Here is a 26,338-nt window from a genome sequence, read left to right as displayed (position 1 = left end):
CAGCCTGTGCTCCGCGACGGGAGAGGCCACAACAGTGAGGGGCCCGCATACCGCAAAAAAAACAAAACAAAACAAAAACTACACTTAAGTATCATTTATCACCGATCAGCAGGGCAGCAACTGAGAAATTTAACAATATTCTCTGTTGCTGAGGCTAAAGGGTAACAATCATGGCCATGCTTAGCTGGTAACAGGGCACATGGTAAATATCCAGGGAGGGTAACCCAGGAATATTTATCAAAATTACAGATGCACTGTATGTGTCCTAGGACTTCAGTAACAAAGAGACGCACACAGAGTAGCTTAAAACTGACTTTTTTTTCCATAGCTCTGGAGACTACAAGTCTGAAATCAAGGTGTTGACAGGGCCACAGGGAAGGCTCTGGGGAAGGATCCTTCCTTGCCTCTTTAACTTCTAGTAGCTGCTGGCAATCATTGGCATTCCTTGGTTTACAGATGCAACACTTCAATCTCTGCTTCCATCTTTACATGGCTTTCTTCCCTGTATGTCTCTGGCCAAACTCCCTCTTCTTGTTAGGACAACAGTCGTTGGATTAGTTTGGGCCCTCATGTTAACTTAACCTCAATTTAACTTGAAATGACCTCATTTTAACTTGGTTACATTTGCAGAGACTGTACTTCCAGATAAGGTCATAGTCACAGGTTTCAAAAGTTAGGACTTGAACACATCTTTCTAGGTGACACAATTTGATCCAAAACATACATTTTCCCTTTGACCTAGCAACCTGTAGGGGGTCATTTATCTTATATATTGCTATAAAATTACGTGTGTATAAAGTCATTCATTGCACCACTGTTTGTAACAACAAATGATTGAAAATAACCCAAGTGACTACCTATAAGGGTCAGTTCAACAAACCGTGATATATCTGCACGATGGAATATGTGTAACTGAAGACATGATTGAGGAAACTCTGTGCAGTAACATGTACCGACCTGTGGTATCCACTGTTAGGTGGAAAAAGGAAAGGTGAAAACAGTTTGCATTGTATGACACCTTTTGGGTCATAAAGGAATAAAACAGAATATATGTTTACTTTGGCTCATATTTGCATAAAGTGTCATTGGAAAGATACATAAGAAATTTAATAAAAAAGGTTAACTGTTGGAGGGGTAGCAAGAATGAGGAGGATGGACAGAGGTGGAAGCAAGACATCTCACTGCAATCTTATAAACTGTTTTGATTTTTAAACCATTTAAATATATGACTTGTTCAAAATATGTCGTTAAGACTTCCATGAAGACAATTAGAGAATGAGAGGAGAGGACTGGGTATATGAACGCAGATACCCTTCCTGCAAGTTTGATGCTCATGCATTTTCTGCTACCAGAAGATGTTAATGGAAGGTTTTCAAACCAGAAGCAGGACTCATGATTTTTCTTCAAATGATCCTTAAAGAGCTTCTTGACTAAAAAGTAGAGGGGTTGCCACTCAGTTGGCCATACCCCCAGGAATGCAACCAAGTTCTGACATCACAACTGACATCTTGATGACAGGGATTGACACTGACTGTAAATTACATCCTGATTTCAGAAATGTTAAAATGTGAAAAACTATGAATCTTAGAATAGGTTAAATATGGTAGCATGATTTCCAGGCTGCACTAAGATCCCATCTAAAGTTTATGATCATGGATTCAAAGTGGAACTGGCCAGCATGATTTTGTGTTTCTCTCCACCCACATTTAGCCAGCTAAGAGGAGGTGGATAATTGGATTTACCCAGCACTGGAGTTTTACCAGGGGAAAATGGCTGAAAGGAAAGGGGGCAAGGGAGCTGCAGAATATACAAGCAGAGATTTTCATGGTGATGGAATCTGAGCTGGGTAAGGAGGGAAGTGAGGGCATGGGACTGTGACAGATTTCTGTTGGCATGTGACATATTTGCATTTCTTGCATGTACTTATTTATTCATTTTCCAAACATTTATTGAGTGCCTCTATATGTGCCATGCACCATTTTAAGCACTGAGGATATGATATCGAACAAGATAGAAAAGTTTCCTCATGTCGTTAAGTTACATTCTGCTAAGGGAAAAACAGATCATAGACAACAAAGAAATAAAAACAAATTTAAAAAACAAGAACAAACCAAATAATGCTCACAGCTATGCAGAGAATTAAAACTGGGTGATGTAGTTAATTGGACAACTAATATATTTAGGGTAGTGAATAAAAGCGTCAGTGATGAGATGATATTTAAGGTGAAATCTGAATGGCATGAATGACCCAGTCCCGTAAATTTCAGGGAGAATAAAGTGAATTGGGCATGGGGAAGGCCATGTGCAAAGGTCCTAATATGGAAGCTCACTTAATTTGTGATAAATATGGAAAGGAAGCCATAGTAGCTGGAGCATGGTAGCTGAAGCTTAAAATGAGGAGATGAGATGGGAGAGGTAAATGGGAGCCAGACCATGTAGGGCTTTGTAAACCAGGATAAGTGTTTGGATTTTAATTCTAAGTATGCATGTCATGTTATGATCTGGTTTATATTCAGAAACGCTCAATCTGTAAGCTGTAGAATGAATTACGGATCTTCCTCGATGGGCTTATGTCTCTATAAACCCATCGTAATTTGAAAATACTATAAGTAGGAAATATATTTAATACACCTAACCTACTGAACATCATAGCTTAGCCTAGCCTACCTTAAATGTGATCAGAACACTGACAGTAGCCTATGGTTGGGCAAAATCATCTAACACAAAGCCTATTTTATAATAAAGTTGAGCAGCTCATTGAATACTTTCGTTTTCAACTTTCATTGAAAGTGAAAAACAGAATGGTTGTCTGGTACAAAATGGTTGTAAGCATATTGGCTGTTCACCCTCGCCACCCCATGGCTGACTGGGAGCTGTGGTTTGCTGCCACTACTCAGCATCAGGAAGGAGTATCCTACCACGTATCGCTAGCCTGGGAAAAGATCAAATTTCAAAATCTGAACTGTGGTTTCGACTGAATATGTACTACTTTTGCACAAGAGTAAAGTCGAACTACAGTAAGTCAGGGACCATCCGTATAGAACTGGTAACAATGCAATCACAGAGGCCAGTCGGGAGGCTACTGCAGTAATACAGGTAAAATATCATGTAATCATGTAAGCATCTGGTTATTGAGATTGAGAGAAACTGACAGATTTAAAATAAGCATTCAATATCTTGCACTTTTATAGTGGCCGATGCTTTAATGCCTAAGAGGATCAAATACGATAGCTCAGAGAAAAATCATTCAGGGAGATGAGTGAATACTTGACTCAAACATTTGAATATTGTCTCATTATATTCACCCCCTGTAGCTATGGACCGTGAAGGCAACCTTGGGCATATTCACTTATAACAAATGGTTCTATTCTACCAAAAGCTTACTTGAATTACCAACAGGGAATTTACTTACTTGTGTGGAAGGAAAGAAGGAAGGAAGGGAGGAAGGGAGGAAGGGAGGGAAGGAAGAGAAAAGAGGCAAGAAAAGAAGGAAGGAAAGGACATTGAAAAGACAGCAAGGTCCCCATGAATGGAAGTTTCTAGGGGAAAGGATACAGTGAACACAGTATGTAGCTCAGTTTTCATTTGGTAATTGGAGACCTGTGTTTTTAACAGTCAGCATGTCCTTCTCAAAGGCATATTTGAAAAGAGGTAGCATTTCTATCAATATTTCTCTGGGAAATGATTAAACAAGCACTTGTCCTAATTTTCTCCGCCTGCATGTGGTGGTAAGCAAACCTGTCCCATCTATCCTCTGTAAACGATGCAGGCGTTAATGCTCATGAAAATCACTGCACTGCCTTTGAGATCACGGGATTTTTCCATCCACATTAACCTTTAAGATGAAGGATGACATTTGCCTTTGCCTAAAGTGGGGGGAGGAGAAAGAAAAGACCCCAAAGACATGAGGGACCCCAGCAAGCTGTCAATGGCATAAATAGTGACTGTGTCTTGGTCTAGAATGACACTGCAGTAAAGCCTTTGTAGTCGTGAACTGGGAAAACAAACAAACAAATAAAACAGCTCAAATTTAAAACCACAAGTATGTTCTAAGGAATAAAGACACAGATCAGCTCAGTAGATTTCAGTGGAAGTAATGGCAATAGTGTAGGTTGGCGAATATGGCTTTAAACATGTCCCAGCAGGACAGCCAACTTGGGAACATGGGTCCCAATACCCAGCTGCATCATTTCAAAGAGCAGTCTGGGAGGAAATACAGAGATATTTGAACCTGGGGACTAATCTTTACATAATTTAAATGTGCTGCGGACAGCCACATCTGTGCAATTGGAAACTGCTGTTCACAGCTCCATTTTTAGTAATTAGAATTAACTCTAACCTCAGCAAGATGTGGTTGGTATATAGCAATTTTATTTTCCATGCCTGTAGCATGGCTTTGAAAAATTCCTGCACTTCAGCCTCACTCAGAAGTTACAGAAAGAGTGATATTCACACCTTTATAAAAAATATTAAATTGGAGGGAAAATACCCTCAGACTCAGATGTTTCTCATTTACATATAGGATCTTAGAGAAGTTCCTAAGACCGCATCATGGCAGGTTATCATTGACATTTTCCAGAGAGGGTATATTTGATGACATAAATTAGGACTGCAAGTTAATCATTAAGCAAAATTGTAATCCCAGTAAATTAATTAATCTCTATGCATGAGATTTGTTTCAGAAACGTAATGCCTGTCAGAGTACCCCCCTGAAACGGTGACCAGAGTTGTGATGTTCTACCTAGTGCTTCATCACATGACTCCCTACAAAATACAGCATTCATTTTAGAGTTGCTGATGCCAAATAGAAAACATGAGCCAAGAAGTATTATTGGAACGTGCTGTGATGCGATTAAAGCAGCCTGGACTGAGGGGTATTCTGGAACCAAATTAAAATGGCACCAGTGGAGGCACTAGTGTGCTGGAAAGATTAAAGCAGAACATTCTTCCTTTTCAATGCAAGAATCTGCAGGTGGAAAGCAGGAGAAAGGGGTGTGCCAGCATCTTGCCAATGAGAATGATGTTTTAGTACCGAGATCTTCAGAAGACATCAATGCCACCTTCAGCTAATTCATTGCCAACCTACCTTGACATCAAGTTGCTAGATCAGCTTGCGAATAAGAAAGAGCCCTGAGAACTCTAGTCCCTTTATTCAAGTCTGGTATTTTTGGATTACAGCTTAGTAAACCCATTTGCCCAAAGAATAGAATATGGCAAGAGCAAATTTCAAAGCACTGACCATTATGTAATGTTTTTCTCAATCCTCCATAAGATCCAACACACGAATACATGGTACATAACTAGCCCTCCATGTTGGGTGATTGATCCAAAAATTATGATCTCAGGTTTGAGAGGGCAGATACTTTACCTCATATACATACACTACCACCACTCTGTACTAGAGATAGGGTTTGTCTTGTTAATTGTCTAGACTTTTTAAAGTAACAGAGAAAATAGTAATAATGCACGTTAAATTCATGTGCGCCATTCTGTAGTTGTCACATTGCTAATAATGCAAAAAATGAGAAAATATCTTTTTTAAAACTATTAAAAAATTTTATCTGATTCAACAATGATGTTTCTCATATCCCTGATGAAAGAATAAATTCCTGACATACATCTCCATTGTTTTACTTTCATCTTTCTCTTTAATGCAAAGAAAATTTCAACCAATATTCATGTTGGAATTGCCTCTGTTCATCAATGGTAACCATAAATTGTCCACAGATAAAATATTTTTTAAAAAAATCAACAAAAATATTCTATGAGAATCAATTGGCTTTATGGAATTTACAGTAAAGAGTAATATTTATGTTACTATTACTTGTAAATTGTGTGCTACATATTCCCTATATCAATAAATTCATAGTAAGCACGTGTTCATGTGTGTGTGTGAGTGTGTGTGTGTGTGTGTGAGTGTGTGCGTGCAGAGCCAGTTGTTAGACACTTAACACAAACCGGCTGAGGGTTGAGGATAAGTCCTATAGGACTAAAGGTAAATCCCCCAAAACAAAGAAAATGAAGCCTGACATGACCAAATTTCCATATTGAAAATGTAGAAGACCAGACAGAGATCTGGGTCACAGAAAATCTAAAAATGAAAGCATTAACAGAGGCTGGTCAAAGTAGATTGAATTGACCAGTGGTCAATATTTTTGAGAACACCTGTAATTTTTGCTTATACTTTTCTCTCTTCATGGAAAGTAGTAACTAAATAACTAATATTTATTAGGTAATCACTATATGTCAGATGGTATCCTAAACACTTTTTATGGGGCATTCATTGTGACCACAATAATCCAAGAAGTTAATATATTCTTCCCCACTTTTTCAGATGGAAAATAGAGCATCAGTATGACATGAGGCAACTTGTTCAAGGACACAAGATACTAAGTGTCTCTCCACTACCTAATCTCTCAAACTCTGTGTTGGTAGTTGCTCCAGGAAAGAAGTGCTGATCACTTCCACTGGAAAAAAAAAATCTCCTTCGTTTGAGTCAAACTGTCCAGAGTTTTAATCTACCTTTCCAGCCCCTTTCCACCACAATTAACTCTTGAACAGGCTATTTTTCTGTCCATTTCACCTAAACTTTCACATATATGTTTTGTTTGCCGTTTGCCTTTTTTCCAGTACCCTTCTTCTAAATAACTCTTCTTCACAAATCTCAATTCTAAATTCTACTCATCCTTTAGGGTTCAACTTAAATGCAGTCTGCTCTGTGGATTCCTTGATTTTCCTGGCTTGAAAAAAAAAATCCTCTACTCATTCAACCCTCTCTCTCTGTATCTCTCTTACAGCACTTAATCACCTTCCACATTGAATTAAGCAGCCTTTCCCAACTCTACTGTACTCATTTGGTCCTACCATGACAATATCTATTAGCATCAAACATTCTTTATTTTTCCCAGTGTTACCTCCATTCGTTTTACCCTGGAACTTATTTTCCCCAAATCCCATTAACATAACATGGCTCCAGTGTTCCAAGGGACCACAATTTAGGGAATACTGGAAGGTATTATTCCTCCTTGACCATGGATGCTGGGACACAAGACCAGATTTTATCTTTGAATCACTCATTGTAATTTACCCATTGTTTTGTGAATAGGAATTGAGAAAATATTGGTTGAATGAATAAATGAACATGAATAACTATTTTTGTACTTGAGTAAAGAGGATGTCAGTGGCCACAGACAGAGTACAACCACTGGATGACCTTCCACAAAGCTTGCTTTTGGAAACACTCATTTGCAAGTATCCAACTGGGTAGCATCCCTATGACAAAGTTAGGCTGAAGAACAGTCTAAGCAGCAGTTGACAGAGGACATATCAAGGCATGTGGCTGAGTCCTCCTCAGTTTGCTGCACAAATAGGGGAAAATAACAATGAAGATTTAGGAAATATCAATGTGGCCTGCCATTACCCAGAAGTATCCCCTGCACTGGCTTGCCAGAAGACTGAAATGTTTATAGAAGTTCTTTGTTTAGGTTTAGGCCTCTCCCTGTGCCTCTTAATTGAAATCTCCCTGGTAGGAGCATCTCATGTATACCTAACAATTTTATCCTATGGTCCTCTTTTTACAGCTTGAAAAGACAGGATCTTAGGAGAAAATAAGTGCCTTCCATGAAAAGGTTACTGGAAAAAAAAAAAAAGCATTCAGAAAAAGGTCACCCATGGACACAGAGAGACTTCAGGCACGTGCATGCACAGAGGAAAGACCACATGGGGACATAGTGCAAAAGTGGCCACCAGCAAGCTAAAAAGAGATGCCTCAGAAAGAACCAAACCTGCCTCCATCTTGACTTTGGACTTCGAGCCTGCAAAACTCAGGCTTCCGGGAAGATGGCGGAAGAGTAAGACGCGCAGATCACCTTCCTCCCCACAAATACACCACAAATACATCTACACGTGGAACAACTCCTACAGAACACCTACTGAACGCTGGCAGAAGACCTCAGACCTCCCAAAAGGCAAGAAACCCCCCACGTACCTGGGTAGGGCAAAAGAAAAAAGAATAAACAGAGACAAAAGGATAGGGATGGGACCTGCTCCAGTGGGAGGGAGCTGTGACGTTGGAAAGATTTCCACACACCAGGAAGCCCCTTCGGGGGCGGAGACTGCGGGTGGCGGAGGGGGAAAGCTTCGGAGCCGCGGAGGAGAGCACAGCAAGAGGTGTGCGGAGGGTAAAGGGGAGAGATTCCCGCACAGAGGATAGGTGCCGACCGGTACTCACCAGCCCGAGAGGCTTGTCTGCTCACCCGCAGGGGCGGGCGGGGCTGGGAGCTGAGGCCCGGGCTTTGGTCAAAGCGCAGGGAAAGGACTGGGGTTGGCGGCGTAAACACAACCTGAAGGGGGTTAGTGCACCACGGCTGGCCGGGAGGGAGTCCAGGGAAAAGTCTGGACCTGACGAAGAGGCAAGAGACTTTTTCTTACCTCTTTGTTTCCTGGTGCGCGAGGAGAGGGGATTAAGATTACTGCTTAAAGGAGCTCTAGAGACGGGCGCGAGCTAAACAGCGCGGACCCCAGAGACGGGCATAAGACGCTAAGGCTGCTGCTGCCGCCACCAAGAAGCCTGTTTTGTGAGTGTGTATGTGTATGCTTCTGTGTGAGATTTTGTCTGTATAGCTTTGCTTCCACCATTTGTCCTAGGGTTCTATCCATCCATTTTTAAAATTTTTTTTCTTTTTTTCTCTTAATAATTATTTTTTATTCTAATAACTTTATTATATTTTATCTTAATTTTATTTTACTTTATCTCCTTTCTTTTTTTCCTTCCTTCCCTCCTTCCTTCCTTCCTCCCTCGCTCCCTCCTTTCATTCTTTTTTCTTTCTTTCTTTCCCTCTACTTCTACTAACTCTTTCTTTCTACTTTTTCTCCCTTTTATTCTGAGCCGTGTGGATGAAAGGCTCTCAGTGCAGCAGCCAGGAGTCAGTGCTGTGGCTCTGAGGAGGGAGAGCCAACTTCAGGACACTGGTCCACAAGAGACCTCGCAGCTCCACATAATATCAAATGGCGAAAATCTCCCAGAGATCTCCATCTCAACACCAGGACCCAGCTTCACTCAACGACCAGCAAGCTACAGTGCTGGACATCCTATGCCAAACAACTAGCAAGACAGGAACACAACCCCACCCATTAGCAGAGAGGCTGCCTAAAATCATAATAAGTCCACAGACACCCCAAAACACACTACCAGACGTGGACATGCCCACCAGAAAGACAAGATCCAGCCTCATCAATCAGAACACAGGCACCAGTCCCCTCCACCAGGAAGCCTACACAACCCACTGAACCAACCTTAGCCACTGGAGACAGACACCAAATACAACGGGAACTATGAACCTGCAGCCTGAAAAAAGGAGACCCCAAACACAGTAATATAAGCAAAATGAGAAGACAGAAAAACACACAGCAGATGAAGGAGCAAGACAAAAACCCACCAGACCTAACAAATGAAGAGGAAATAGGCAGTCTACCTGAAAAAGAATTCAGAATAATGATAGTAAAGATGATCCAAAATCTTGGAAATAGAATAGACAAAATGCAAGAAACATTTTACAAGAACCTAGAAGCACTAAAGATGAAACAGACAACAGTCCAAGATTACTCTACCAAGCAAGGATCTCATTCAGATTTGATGGAGAAATTAAAACCTTTACCGAGAAGCAAAAGCTGAGAGAGTTCAGCATCACCAAACTTTACAACAGCTAAAGGAACTTCTCTAGGCAAGAAACACAAGAGAAGGAAAAGACCTACAGTAACGAACCCAAAGCAATTAAGAAAATGGGAATAGGAACATACATATCAATAATTACCTTAAATGTAAATGGACTAAATGCTCCCACCAAAAGACACAGATTGGGTGAATGGATACAAAACAAGACACATATATTTGGTGTCTACAAGAGACCCACTTCAGACCTAGAGACACAAACAGACTGAAAGTGAGGGGGTGGAAAAAGATATTTCATGAAAATGGAAACCAAAAGAAAGCGGGAGTAGCGATTCTCATATCAGACAAAATAGACTTTAAAATAAAGACTATTAGAAGAGACAAAGAAGTTGCTAACACATATATATGGAATTTAAGGGAAAAAAATGTCATGAAGAACCTAGTGGTAAGACAGGAATAAAGACACAGACCTACTAGAGAATGGACTTGAGGATATGGGGAGGGGGAAGGGTAAGCTGTGACAAAGTGAGAGAGAGGCATGGACATATATACACTACCAAACGTAAGGTAGATGGCTAGTGGGAAGCAGCCGCATAGCACAGGGAGATCAGCTAGCTGCTTTGTGACCTCCTGGAGGGGTGGGATAGGGAGGGTGGGAGGGAGGGAGACGCAAGAGGGAAGAGATATGGGAACATATGTATATGTATAACTGATTCACTTTGTTATAAAGCAGAAACTAACACACCATTGCATAGCAATTATACTCCAATAAAGATGTAAAAAAAAAAAAAGAAAAAGAAAAAGGTCACCAAAGAACTACCTTTTTTAATGTCACAAGTTTCCCAAATGTGTATGTGATACATGGGTTATGTAGATATGTGTGGACCTACATGTAAAAGTGTTTTCTCCTCTTGAAAGCTATTTTTCCAGCCACAGGTAACCTTGAACACACTGAAAAATTAGAATAAAAATTAATAACAAAATTATTTTCCATTTACCTTGACCCAGAACTGCCAGGAGAAAATCTCAGTGGAAAAGTCTGAAAACTGCAGATATAGTGTACCCAAGTTCTGTACAGTTTAGCAAAAATGATGGAAAGATGTACCTTCATTATCAATTATAGGCTGCCTGCTGTGTTCCCTGAAAAATGATCAAATCTGTTACCTCCTAAAAGCAAGTCACTGATGCATGCTCCTCTCCTGCCCACCCACCTCGGGCCCCATCTCTCCGGCCTAGTGTCCACACACACAATCTGCCCTACCGTGATTTATGGTATAGAAAGAAGAGGATTACTGGATGAGGTGTATACGAGAGCAAAAGGGAACCTGGACAAACCATCAAAGAGAAGAAAGGCGAAAGAGTGAACAGGAAAAAAACAGAACAACTATTAAATAATTCAGGACAATGCCCAAAGGAAAACAGACACTGAATGGGAATGGAGGGAATAAATAGATTAAGGTATACAACAGAGGGGAAAAAAAGTGGGAAGAAGGAGATGAAAGAGCTCACCCAAGGGAGAAAAGCAAGACGGCATTGCTGAGACTCAGCAGGAATATTGACAACTGGATAAAGAATAGAAAAAAAAAAAAGCTCATAATCTCTTGACACCCTCTGAAGAGGTCCTTGGCAGTGGCTTCTTCTGATTCATACAGGTTTTCAATGCTTTCAGAAAGCCTATTTCTCTGGCCCAGTTAGAGGCTTTTTGGAAGTGTGGGGAAGATAGGGACTTCTGAAAATAGTGGCCCAAGGATTATGGCTGAGGATGGAAAGAAAGGCATTTTATGGGGATATATGTATACATAGAGCTGATTCACTTTGTTATACAGCAGAAACTAAAACACAACCTTTTAAAGCAATTATATTCCAATAAGGATGTTAAAAAAAGAAAGAAAGGCGTTTTAACTTCATTCTAGAATTGAGAGGTCACATATTCTGAAGTTAACAGTGAGGCCTATTCCAGCTAAACATTTTAACCCAGCCAGAATTGAGGAAGCAGGATTCATTCTATGCTGTGGATGTCCCATCTGGGCTACTTTGTTTTCCAACGGTCAGTGAAAGTTTTCCTTGAGTAACAAATACAGTGGCTATAAGAGTTGGTGGGAATGCAAAGCTCACTTGACAACTGGGAGAGCAAACATTTGCTCAGCAGACATTTATTGAGCACTTTGCTATGTGCCAACCTCTGTCCTCTTCCAAGTGAGTGAAGCAGGAAACGTGGGGTGGTGCCAGGTAATCTGTATCTTAGCAAACACTCAAGCTGATTCTGGGGCCACGATCTTCTGATCATTTTTCCAGAAACAATTCAAGGGCAGCACTTCTCAACACTTTTTTCAATTATTACTCACTGAGGAGCCTTTCTAGACATTTTTTCCTAACCATACTCTCATGAAAATTGAATGCCACAGATATATTTTATATCTGTTTATGTACCATGGCCCTTTAGAGGGCCATGAACTCCTTTAGTTTATAATTTTTTTCACCTTCCAAGAACTAATATTCTCCCCCTTGGGGGGACCATCGCCCCTATTAAGATATCACCTGTGTTCTAGGGGGTTCAGTGACAGTTAAGATCCCCCATAGATAACTCAGTCGGGTTCAACAAATAATCACTGAGCACAAATTATGTGTCAGGCACTGTGCTAGATCCTGGTGGCTCTATGTACATAAATCAGTAATACATTGTCCCTCTCCAGCACTCACTGGGAGACAGAAGTAGTCAAGAGATCATTCCAGCATAACACGGGAAGCTACAGAATAGAGTCAAGCAAAGGATGCCCTCGCTCCATAGCGGAGGGTGGTCAGTCCGGGTGGAAGTTGAAGGAAGACATCCTAGAAAAGACATGTGCGCTGGTGCATGAAGTTGAGATAAGTTAACCAAAGAAAAGTGGGTAGTTAAACCAATCTTCAAGGGCAATGTGGCTTTTGGACTGGTTCTAGAATTATGCCTGGGATTTGGACAGACAGATATTTGAGATTTCTTTGTTGGGCATTAGGAGATAAACTTGCAACAAGGAGAGTTTTTTTTTTCCCCCAAATATAAATTGACTAATGTGTACAGTGAGTGTACAATAAAAATCTTTTAAAATTCCACTTTTATAAGTGGGAGAATGAGGTTCCGGGGTGTTGTGTGTGTGTGTGTGTGTGTGTGTGTGTGTGTGTGTGAGATACCAGTTCTTCACAGCACTAGATGCCGAGCAAGTAACACATTAGTATGAGATCTTATATTTATTAGTTTATTTTTAGGAGTAACATCGTGAATAGACCCCACCCCAATCCCAAGTGTGTTAAGTCCACAGCATTTCTTACCCTTTGTCTCCATCTATCAGTAGCAAGGCTACTCAGGAAGCAACATACCCTGGATAAGCCATGGCTTCCTCTTTCATTGGTTTGCAAAGAGAGGGAGCTCCCAGGGCGATGAGTTTCACAATTACATGTTCATTGGTGTGAGGAAGCTCTTATTCGTCTGTCTCACCACAGACAGTCAGGGCTGAGCTGAAAGATTACATAGCCCCTTAGGTCTGCTTTTCCCCCCAACAAAATGCTCTACTCATGGTTCATGTCTCAATAGCATGTGCGTGAACATTAACATTTTGCCCTGCCCTATAAAGTCTCTACTCAGAGAATATGTTTTCTTTGCTTAAAGAACAATAATTGGCTGAGAGAGTGGCAGGTGCCCAGCAAGGTGCTTTGGAGGGTTATAGAGTATAAGACATAAAGATATTAGGAGTCCATTCCCTAGTTGGACACATGCATCAAAACATAACCACACGAGAAAATGCACACAGGTCAGCATTCACCAAAATGTTAAAAGGAACTACCTGAGTAGAATAAAAAGTGCCCATGCTTAAGTAAGTTTAAGAACACTGGGGTAAATAAAGATCAATAACCTTTTCAAGTTCTTCATGGAGTCTTTAAAATGTGAACGTAAGTTATTGAGTTGTGAATCCCTAAAAGTAGGATGGCCATATAACGTATTAGCCAACCTCGGACCCTTGTTAGAGGAAGCGAGGAGGACTAGCAACCATATGTCAGATTAACAGACACGAAACAGAATTACCTCAGGCATCCTGGGGTGTATGGTCACCCTACTTGCAAAGGCAATACAATGTCTGTGTTTGCCAAACTCATTCCATGAAACTTTTTATTGCTGCTGTTAAGCTAAGCTTCCATAAAGGAGCTGTTAAGAAAAATACTTGTGTTAACAGGAGAAAGGGTGGTGTAGGGGAAAGGGCACAGTTATTACAGGCAGACAGACTTGGGCTCACAACTCAGCTCTACCAGATACTAACAAATACTAGAGCAGTGGTTCTCAAAGTGTGGCCCTCAGACTAGTAGAGTTACTAACATCTGGAAACTTGTTAGAAATGTGAATTCTATGGTCTTGCCCCACACCTTCTGAATCAGAAACTCTGGGGATAGAGAACAGCCGTTAAGCAGTCTGTGCTTAACAAGTTGCTAGGTGATTCTGAAACACACTGAATCAGACACTTTATTTGATCAATCAGAGCCTCAGTTTATCCATTTAAGAAACGATGCCAATAACCTGCCTTATGGATTACCCATGGCTTAAGGCAGGTACGTTAAAATGTTTGCTACCTATATCAGTCTATCGGTCCTTTCAGAGTTACAGATGGCGCACTCAAAATATTAAAATAAAAGGAGTCCAGTGAAGATATAAATGTGGGTCAGCGTTGATGAAACCCATTCCCAAGGCCAGGTCAATCCTCTGCACTGCCCAATACAGGGCAGGTGGAATGGAGGTTGGAGAGACACCCACCATTTACATTATTCTTGTGTTATGGCACCTACAACTATTTTAACTCTCTGATATGTATCTGTCCCCTTCATCAGACCATAAGTTTCTTAAGGGCAGAGACCATATCATCCAGATTTATTTTTCTACACCGAGCACATAGGTGGTCCTCAATTCATGTTTGAATAAAGGATCACATGGGTTAAAAGACAGTCTCTGAATTGTCTTGACACATCAGAAAAGAGAGAGGAGAGAGCTGACAATGAGATAACTCCTTTTGCCACATACCAGCCCACAGGATTTGTCACCAGCCCAGAGCAAGTTGTTCCAGCTCCTTGCTTAGATTTCTGCATCTTTTAAAACAAAGCCATAATGCATGAGGCTAAACACGGAGTCTCAGCAGCACATCTTTTCTGGATATTGCTATTTCAAGCTTCCTTCTGCTGGGTACGCAGCTCCATTGCAATGTATGTATGCCTCATCGGAAACAAACTTTGTTCTCAGTTGGGTCAGTTTGATACCCATCATCCTTTAGGCAGGTCATTGGAAAGATGGGAAAGTAAATGGTTTCCTGTGACTCACTGGGTAAATTACCCCTCAATTTACCGTTGAGTACATTGAGACTCAGAGAACTCATTAGTTGGTCCAGAGCAACTTGGCACTTGAGGGTACACTGTAATTCAGCAAAGAGTGCGACTGTCTGGCTCTACTTAGTCAGAATGCTTTAACGAATCCCTCTTATCTCTCTACATTATGCTGCAAAGTCCGAACACAGGTAGAGCTGTGGTCAGCTAAAGAGATTATCTGCATTCCATCTATTTGTTCTGCCTTGTGACAAAACCCATTTAGGTTCAGGGTCTAGTTTTGACCCAATGGGTTCCTCAGAAGCCCCAGATTTTTCTACAGTAAGACATTCCTTTCTCTCCCTGAAATTCCTTTTCTGATCCAGCTTTCATCTCCTCTGTATTTAATAGGCAATGCCCAGCATTATGTACAGGAAATATTTAGTGCCAATTCTATCTACTCCCTGCTTGAACTCCTATTTGGTTCTCTCTGGATGTCTCTACCCAACGAACCTTTGTGTTAGTTCTCTGGCTCTCTCTAGGTTACTTATTTCCTCCCAATATTTTTAGAGTATTAGCTAAAGACTTCTATAATCTCCAGAATCTACTCCTAGTTGATTAATCATTCCCATTTGTCATAAATCACACTCTCAATGGTGCACAAGCCAATTCATTTTCTGGGTCCCCTCTGCCTCCGTCACCTTCACCTTCCTGGAAGTATTTTACTCAGAGCCTGGCATTGTTTAGGATACCATAACCAGGCTCTAACATACACCTATCAATGGTACCAATAATATTAATATTGCTAACTTCAGCAGCCATTTTTCTCTCATTATCTTAACCTCTCAAGAGCATTTGACACAGTTGACCCCCTTCACCTCCAAAAAACGTGTTCTGTTTTCCTGTGACACCGTGACCTTCTGGTTTTCTTCCAATCTCACTGCCCTTTGCTGACTTTTTCTCTTGCACCTGATGTCTGGATGCTAGGGCATTCCAGAGCTCTAACTCTCCCCTCTTCTCCATCTGTCCTCTCTCTCCCTGGGTGACAGAGCTTGGATTTAGGATCTTAGAGTAGGAACAGTTCTAGCGATGTCAGGTTCCAGATAGATCAGAGTAGATGTTACTGAGATTAAGTAGATTAAGAAACCAAGAATCCAAGGTTTGGGGACAGTTGCCCACATGGACCTTGAAACCACTCAAAAACATGGCAGACAAGGGGTAAAAGGGAAGCTGTGAGCCAGGTCCCAGGTCATTTGATGAATTTGAAGGTAACACTGGAGGATGGATGAGACAGCCTGATAGCAGGAACCAAAAAGGGCCTTGGATCGGAAGAGTGTCCTTGGGACCTGAAGACTGAAACAATCTCACCTTTCAATTTTAATAAGTTTAGTCACTACTGACCTTTCTCCTCTGGACCACTTGCAGTAAGTTGTTGAATATATGTTTATGACTTCAATTTTATTTACTTTTCAATAACTATGTCAATAGATACGGCCTTGCAGTATCCTCTGTCTTTGGAGATATTGAAAGCTCCGGGCCCCAGGAGGGAGTGAACTGGGTCACATATCCTTTTAGTGTTGTTCATTCACACAACTTCACACAAACAGTAGACTAGCATATGATACAGGTTTGGATAAGAAAGTCTCAGTAAGTGTTAACACGGCTTGTGGAAGCACTTTCCCCTTAGTGTTGTAAAAGATTTGGGGCCTATACACTTCACTGTACCTCCTTCTCCCACAAGTGACAATCATCCCATCTAGGCAGACCCAGTGCAGCCATCTAGGCAGACTCAAGCTCTTGGAGAGGGACTGAGGGCTCAAGAATGCTGGGTTTCCCCTTTAAGTCTGGTCTTGAGTATCTGGTTTTTGAGTATCTTGTGCACAGAATAGTCTGTGGTAGAGTGAGGATGCTCGGACGTTTGTCTCTATGCTCAGGGGAACAATCTGTGTCAAGGGCAGAAGGCATCACGCTCATGACCCCAGTGACTGGAGAACCCAGGCCTACCATCCTTGACCCAGAACTTTAGCTGATTTTTACAAACTAGATCAATCCAAGAAGTACCTGAAACAGCCTCTCCACCCTTCATCTTCTTCCACCATGTTTTCATTTGCCAAATTGTACTAGATAATTTCTTGGGAACAACCTCACTCATTTATTCAAAAACATGCATTGTACCCCTAATATCTGCCAGTCATTGTGCAAGGCAAAAAGACAACAGAGGTGAATCAAACTTATGAATTCCCTGTCTTTAAAAAGTTCATAATTTAGTGTGTTGGGGGGCTGGGGTGCTGAAGTCAGCAGCCTAAGATAGAGAAGCAAGGACTACAGTTGGAGAAGTACACATAGGGATTTATGGGCATGCAAGGGAAGAAGCCTATTCCAGCACGGGATTCAGTAAAAGCTTCCCACATGACATGAGCCCTGTTTTGAGTGTTGTGAAGCTAGTAACCAGCAGACTCTGGGTTTCCAAGCATAGCCTGTACTAAGGCACAGGAGTGAGAGAGCATGGAGCATTGTGCGAACTGCCTCAATATGGCACATTTTCCCACTCCCGCTTACATCTGGGTATTCTGGACATGAACACTGTAAACCCAATGTCACTGGTATCAATTTAGAATTTTTAAAGACGGCCAGAGGCATAATTTCAGCGAGTGAAGTTAAGGATCAGGGCTAGAAAAGGCCACAGAGAAAGCACTTTAGAAAGGCAATGGAAGCAATTCCACTTCTGGGAATATAGTCAAAGATAACAAAAACAATAACTCAAAAAGGTATCTGCACCCCCATGTCCATAGCAGCATTATTTACAACAGCCAAGACAGAGAAACAACCCATGTGTCCATTGACAACATGGATGGACCCTGAAGGCATTATGCTAAGTGAAATAAGTCAGAGAAAGACAAATACTGTATAATCTCGCTTATATGTGGAATCTAAAACAAAACAGAACAAAACTTGTAGAAAAAGAGATCAGACTTGTGGTTACCAATGGCAGGGAGTGATGGGAGGGGAAACTGGAGGAAGGTGGTCCAAAGGTACGAACTTCCAGTTATAAGATAAATAAGCACTAGGGATGTAACGTACAGCATGATGACTATAGCTAACACTGCTGTATGATACATAGGAAAGTTATAAAGAGAGTAGATCCCAAGAGTTCTCATCACAAAGAGAAAAAAGTTTTTTTTTACTTTATTCTTTTTCTCTCTTTTCCTTTCATTGTATTTATATGAGAAGATGGATGTTAGCTGAACATACTGTGGTAATCATATATATATCAAACCACCATGCTGTTTGCCTTAAACTTATACAGTGATGTACGTAAAATATTTCTCAATAAAACTGGGGGGAAAAGTCAGTGGAGTTTTTGAGGGTTCTGCAATTCATTAGGACCCACATGGAGTGTGACACAGAAAACAAAGACTCCTCTCTTCTTTCTGTTTCTTCCAGCCACGTTAGAGAAGAAGGAAAGTGAAATGGTACTTTTATTTTCTCTGGTGATTTGGTCTATGAATATTTGATAAATTCCTGGAGGTAAAGTCACAGTGGCAGCCCATACCAGGCAATAAAAGACATAGTTCAACAAACACATGCTGTGTTTGACAAATTCCTTTGTCCCAGGCACAGTTCTAGACACTAGATACAGAAACAAGTAAGACACATCGTAAGCCCTCTGAGCAGATGACTCATCTTTTCAATGCACGTGCACCATCGCAGTCACCATCACCGTCACCGTCACCGGGGAGAGCTGCCCAGGACTGTAGGCTGGGAAGACGTTAACAGCCACTTGATCCAAGTCTTTCTTTTTTTTAACATCTTTTTTGTTTGGTCTGGTGGGTTTTTACCTTGTTCCTTCATCTGCTGTGTGTTTCTCTCTCTTCTCATTTTGCTTCACTTACTGTGTTTGGGGTCTCCATTCCGCAGGCTGCAGGTTCGTAGTTCCCATTGTTTTTGGTGTCTGCCCCCAGTGGGTAAGGTTGGTTCAGTGGGTTGTGTAGGCTTCCTGGTGGAGGGGACTGGTGCCTGTGTTCTGATAGACGAGGCTGGATCTTGTCTTTCTGGTGGGCAGGACTGCATCCGGTGGTGTGTTTTGGGGTGTCTGTGACCTTATTATGATTTTAGGCAACCTCTCTGCTAATGGGTGGGGCCGTGTTTCTGTCTTGCTAGTTGTTTGGCATAGGGTGTCCAGCACTGGAGCTTGCTGGTCGTTGAGTGGAGCTGGCTCTTAGCGTTGAGATGGAGATCCCTGGGAGACCTCTCGCTGATTGATATTACGAGGGGTCAGGAGGTGTCTGGTGGACCAATGTCCTGAACTCGGCTCTCCCACCTCAGAGGCTCAGGCCTGACACCCAGCCGGAGCCCCAAGACCCTGCCAGCCACACATCTGCTAGTGCTGGAGGGTCTCCTGCAGAGGTGGGGCCCACCGAGGGGACAAGGACACTGACAGCAGAAGTTCTGGGAAGTAGTCCTTGGCATGAGCCCTCCCAGAGTCCCCAGGTCTCATTAGAGGTAGCTACACTCCCTGGCCACTCTGGGCCCTGAAGCTTCATCATTAAAGAACGTAAGATCAAGCTCACCTAATAACTGTTTAGACCCAAGACAATGAATAGAATTAGTCCTAAAATTCCCTGACATTTGTGCATCTCTGTAGCTGCCTGTTATGTTGTATCCCTTATCATTGAGATCACGGATGTCACTTTCTAAGTTGAAGCAACACAAACACATTTCCCTCCCACCCCTGGCCCCCAACTAGCACTTTTGTTTAAGGCTGCATTTCTTATTAGTTCCCAACAGTGTTCACTAGATTAAAGATGCATCAGAAATTAGATTCTTTTTTTTCTACTTTTGTCCCTGAAGAGTGTAATAAAAAATAACCCAATAAATCTGGTAAATTAGCAATAAAACTCAAACTTTGGGGCATATGCGCAACTCTGCTGCTGGGGAAGAAATGTCAAACTATTGACAGCTGACCCAATCAGACTACACATTCCTATTTATAAGCAGGAAGGATGAAAGACGATTCCTCCATCTAAATGGAAGCAAGTTCACCACAAGGAACAAAAGTCTCAGGGGTGGAGAATATCATTGTTTTATTTCCTATGCAGCAACCATAATCTTATGTAAAGGAGAACATTTTAAAAGGTCGCTTCTTAATTTTCACTCAGAAGTTGGAAACTTGGACAGATGTGGGTTTGGGGCCATTTCCCCTCCTAGACTCATTGGCTGTGGTATTGGGCTAGAATTGAAGAAATCACCTTGTCCTGATTTACGGTCCCTTGATTGTAATAAAAGAAATATTAATTCCAAATTCATGAGAAGCACTTATAAAAGGAAAGTAAGGATGTTATCCATTGAAAAGCTTATGAGTATCCAGACTGCCAAGAACTACTTTATTTGAAAGGAGAGCTAGAGAACAGGGGGCCATGGGTGACTTCTTGTATGGGAGCTGGAATCGCGTAAGTTATGAGTAATCTACTTCCCTGTCTTCATCACCCATCTTCCCTAAAATAACTCTCTTCCCAGACAGTGGTACATAACCTCTGACTACAGTGGCTGTCATAGACTTCAAAAGCAAAGCAAAGCCAAACAAATAAAACACTTTGTCCCCTAAACCTTCCATATCAAAATACACAACCTTAGGTATACAGGCTAAGTGTGGATGCCCTTGTGGCTTTGTTTGGAATCTCACCCTTGCCCTCAGGATTCATTCATCCCACCCCATGTGCTCCTAGGTTCCAGGCCCTCTGCTGGACCTTCAGTATAAAAGGCATAATCTCTGCTCCGAGGAGCTCACAAGCAGATCTCCCTGAATGGGAAGAAACTTTGCAGATACTCTGTTTTCCACCTGCAATCTATTCCTTACCTTATTTCTATTTATTCCAAACCTACATTTTCATAAAACTCTATTACAATTCCACCACTTCTGGGAAACATTCCCTGAGCTCACACTCTTTCTCTCCTCTGATCACATCTACTCTGTTTTGCCCTCTTGGTATTTAATGGTTCCTACTCTAACTTGTGACATAAATTGTAGGATGATGATGATGACGCTGATGTTGGTGGTGGTGATGGTTATACGACAGTTGGACATTCTATGCATTTGTTTTATTTTCCCAGGCTACAACATCTTTGAGGGCAAAGACATCTTCATCTACACTTTTTGGATTCCTTCACAAAATTTAGATAGTTCTGTATGTGTAGTAGGCATTCAATGATTTTTTTAAGAAAAGACAAAAGGAAGGACAGAGAGAAAGAGGGAGGGTAGAACTGACAAAACACTTGCAAATTCTCATCTACCCAATCAAATCCTCATTCATATTAGTAACTCTCACAAAAAGGCTACACATCTAATGCAAATCATGATGGATTAAAGGTCAGTAAGGAGAAGGTTATGACCATATTGAATCTGCTTTGTAAAGTAGAAATGGGGGTTTAGTGGCCTTATGTGATGACACAACTTTTTATCATTTATGTTTAGGGCTGTGTGTGTGTGTGTGTGTATGAGATAGAGAGAGAGAGAGAGAGAGAGAGGGAGAGAGTGAGAGAGAGATGCTGAAAATACCATCCCCCAATCCTGGCTCTGCCTCAGGTGTTTGGTCATTTCTAATCAGTGTTTTTAGTTACAGTTTTAGAACCAAATTTTTTTCCTCACTCATCCATTTCTATTCATCCTCCGCTCCCAAGACCTACTATCTTTTAACTGAATAGGCAGTGCTTCTGTGAATGATTGGCCGTGGGAAATGTCAACTGTCAGCAAACTGACACTAGCTAGTATAAGTGCATATGGGAATTTGTCCCAAGATTCCAACTCAGCTGGTGAGAGAGGAGCTTGGAAGTTACACAGACAGCTGCTCTTCCCCATAAATGTTGGAGAAGACAATTTGAACCCCTTCCAATTGGTTTGCCCTGAGCAAGGAATAAGGTTGACAGAAATGAATTGGCAATTCCTTTGTTATTTGGGTAACCTGATCAATATACACAGTGAAACAAGATTACTGGCTTGCTGATGGACTCCCAGGCTTAGAGAAGAACTTGGGACAGGCAGGGGTCCTGGAAAACCATTTCCCCAGTTCATCTTCAGGCTCCAGAATTTTGGGGGATGAGACAATAGAACAGGAATGAAGTACCTTTCACTATAGAAGGCCAACATTTTATACAACTTAATCAAGGGTATAGGATGGGGAGGCTGTTTGTATGGGGTAGGAGGTGAATAAAAAATAAAGTCAAATGGAGACTGATGAGAAAGTTTAAAAAATGTAAATAGCTGAAGATCAACACTAATAGGTTTATAGTCACATATACTCTTTCTTCACTTCCCCAATTTTAGACAAATTAGTATTTGTTTTAACACTCAACTTATGAGTCAAAAACATGAAAAACAACCAAAAAAGTTGTGAAGATTTTGAACTTCCGGGCAATTGCAAATGGCAAGATGTAGAATTCTCTGCATAATGGGGTATCCAGCAAAGACCAAGCCTTAACTTTTTTTTTTTTTTCAGAGCAAGGAAAACCTCTCTTTTAAAAGGTAAGTCATTTGTGCTTCTTGGGCTTGCCTTTAAGGCGAGGAGGCTTTTTGTCCTTGGGGGCAATGTTTTGCAAAGTCCATTTGGTCACACAGATGTAAAGCAAGCACTAACCATTTTTCTTAAGGGCAGCAGGGTAAGGAAATTTCTGCTGGATCTAGACTCTAAAGTGTAGAGAACCCTGGAGATTTTTAGTAATTGGTGGAACATGGAGGCTCTGTAAGCTTGTTCCTGTCATGTGGTGAACGTCAGGGACGTAAGCAGGGAACGTATCTACCAAGGAACTCTGAAATCTGATTCAGGTATACAGTCTCTTTAGGAATTGTCTCTTTGTGCAATAGTTAGGGTATCTGGCCACACTTCAGAAGAAGTAACTCAGGAGAAAGTCATGTCCCTTCTGGAGGCCAGGACAGAGGTATCGGCAATGCCCACTAGCTTGGAGATTGGGGTGCAGAAGGAGCTGGCAAACCTAACGGAAGTCAGGCTCAAGAAGGCAATCAGTGACAGGCAGAAGGTCAGAGTGGCCATCAGGAGCCAGAGGCTGGCTGAGATAAGAAGAGAACACCAGGTAGATTCGTGGAGGAAGTATGAACAGGCTCTGAGGAGGAACAATGTGGCAAAAAGACTAGATTTCCTGAACTTAAAAAGTATGAGGGGGCTTCCCTGGTGGCACAGTGGTTGAGAGTCCGCCTGCCGATGCGGGCGACGCGGGTTCGTGCCCTGGTCCGGGAAGATCCCACATGCCGTGGAGCGGCTGGGCCCGTGAGCCATGGCCGCTGAGCCTGCGCGTCCGGAGCCTGTGCTCGGCAGCGGGAGAGGCCACAACAGAGAGAGGCCCGCGTACCGCACGGATGAGAACTCTCTACAATCATTTGGATGTCAATGTAATTGTGTCATTATTTTATACACCCACACCATTCGGGCTTGTGACACATAAATTATATCTATAATTAAGCTATCAGCCCTAATATAATGATATTTTCATATTTACCCAGATAAGAATGTGGTATGCATTGATATAAGATACAAAAAAAAAAGTATGCGAGAAGTATATAAAAGGTGAAAACAGAGACATTTCCCTGGGTCACATAGGAATGAGAGTTTCACCAATGTTCCATTAAGAAAGGGAAGTTAGCGCTGAAACGCAATGTATAACAGTGTAGCTTGTTACATTATAATTATGCTTAAGTTATTTACCAAATGTGATATCATTATATTCTTTAATTCATAGAACAGAATCAGTACAAGCACCCTTGTTTGTTAGCTTACGATGGTTATGCTAAACTGACAAGTTCCCAAGGTGCCTAGAAAACCGACACAAAAAATGTCTAACCAATGCCTCTACCTGTTCTACACATATTATATATCCTTAAAGAATGTACACCTTCAAGAACACCACAGAGGTGTCATATGATGTCTCCTTTTTTAAATCATATACCAATACTCAGGGGGCTCAATAGCCACATGACCAAATCAAGAGTTAAACACAGGTACAGAAATCTGACAAGTCCAAGACAGACAAGGTACCTCCTTTCAACACTTCTCCTTGGCCATGATTGGCTATTTTCCTTTATATCACTTTTATTTTTTTTACAGTGACATGGACTTTTAGAAGTGGGGCAAAACTTGTACTATCCCCTGATTTTGAGAGCTGGACCAGTAAATGAATAAATGCCCTGAAGGCATCTTTAGGAAAGAAACTTAAAATAAAATCAAGATATTTCCATGATTGAATCTTCTAATAAACAGTTCATTAATAAATCATAGCAGAATAAAAATAAATAAAATCAAGAACATTGCACAAGTCCAGAGACCTAGCTCAGACCCAGTTTTCTCTGGCTGAGGGCAGCATAATGGAGGATTTGGAGTCAAAGTCAAATCTTAGGCCTGCTGCTTCCCATATGTGTATGACCTTGAACAAGCAATTCAACCTCTCTGAGCCGTGACTTCTCTACCTTTAAAATGAAAATATTTATGATAACCAGCACATAAGTGTGTTCTGAATATTAAGTGAAAGAGTATATTTAAAAAGTATTTTTGTAAACTATATTTACTGCTCATAATGAATTATAATTTTAAAGGCGCTTGATTTGGAAAGTCAAAAATTGACACTAGAATATACCATTGTGCTTTTACAGGTGTGGCTGAGACAGGAGTGGGGAAAGATTCTGTCAGAGGGAAAGGAGACTGAGTGGCATGTGAAAGATCAGAGTCTGAAAAACATCTCTGTGTCACACCCTCCACAAGTGTGCTGTTTCCCAGTCCAATCAGATGTAGCCCTCACTGTACAACTAGGCATTTCTCAGCACTTCAGGATCTAACCTGGACCATATCTTGTAGCCTGTCAAGGGTCAGAAACACTGCGTAGGTGAAGAATTAAGCTCTTGGGAAATCTATTCAACCAAACGTAAGTTTGAAAGGAAAGAACAAAAAGTCTTCTGTAAAAACTCTTTATAGGTGACAGAGGGCATAAGCTGTGGAGGTGAGATAGTTTATTTTGCTGTACACTGTCTGTAAAGCAATTTCTTCTCTTAGAAAATGATGTTTCAATTGGACTCTGAGCTATTTGTCATTCTGGGCCCCAAACAAAATATTTTTCATAAGGACATCAGAAATGCCATGCTGAATCAAACTGATGGTCTGTCTAGTCCCGTGTTTTGCCTTTGAAAGTGGCACCAAGAGAGGGCACAGATACTCTATTTTAATGGCTTCAAAAACATTTTTGACTGTGGATCCCGGTCAGAAATAGAGTTTACATTGTAATTCAGTATTCACACTAACACACATGCAAAAAAACTCACCTATACATACTTATGTATATTATACATACGTTATATGATGTGCAACTGATACTTTGTGTTCCATTCAATTCCTTTTTTATTTTTAACCACTGGCCCTGACCTACTAAACTGATTTCACGATCCACTAATAGGATCACAACTTACAGCTTGAAAAACCTTGCTCTTTATGCTGTCAGCCTCAAAGGGTAGGGATATAGCTCTAACACTTCTATTTCTTATATCCAGGGAGGATCTATTACCCATAAATTTACCTAAAGCCACCTTTTGGGGAAATGAGTGCTATAAGTGTAAGTACTCACAATATAAGAACTTTCTCTCGCTTGTAATTCTGTAGTATGTTAGATAAAATAAATGTGATCAAAAGATCTAAATGAAGAACAGTAGGCTTGATTTCCCTTCTCTTCCTCAGAGATTTCATCTCTATGACTGATGAAAAAAGCAGCTTACACTGGATTAAACCTTATCACAGTGTGGTGCATTGAACATTTCTAGAGAGTTAGTTAATTGATTTTTATGACAAGGTCCCTTGGGCACTGATTTGTCAAAAGTGTATTAATTACATCACAGATTATATTTCCCAAAGATGGCGGCAAAATCATGCTCCATCTCACATGCTTTTCTGCAATGTAATCTTGTCACATCCCATTAAGAGGTGGTGTCCGTTTCTTCACCCCATTGAATCTGGTTGGGCTCTGCTTTGATCAACAGAGTATGCAGAAAGTGACTCATGCCAGTTCCAGGGATAGCTCTTAACTGGCCTGGAAGCATCCCCTTCCTGCCTCTGAGGGCAGCCACCAGGTAGGAAGTGTAACTACCCAGAGACCATCATGTGAGAAGTCCAGGCCAAGTAAGAGGCCCTGGGGATAAGATGTCACGTGGAGAGACAGAGAGAAAACCAAGAAGCAAAGAAGTGCTAATGTATAAAGCAACTACCATGGAGGAGCTCCTCCAACTGCAGGGACCAACCAACCAGTCAGATCTTTCTTGAATTCCTGACCCACAGAATTTTTAAAATAATTGCTTAAAGCCTCTAG

Source organism: Neophocaena asiaeorientalis, unplaced genomic scaffold (genome assembly GCF_003031525.2).
Source record: "Neophocaena asiaeorientalis asiaeorientalis breed wild unplaced genomic scaffold, Neophocaena_asiaeorientalis_V1.1 scaffold171, whole genome shotgun sequence".
NCBI classification, from domain to species: domain Eukaryota; kingdom Metazoa; phylum Chordata; class Mammalia; order Artiodactyla; family Phocoenidae; genus Neophocaena; species Neophocaena asiaeorientalis.
The sequence above is the reverse complement of the archived record's forward strand: the minus strand, read 5'-3'. Positions refer to the sequence as shown.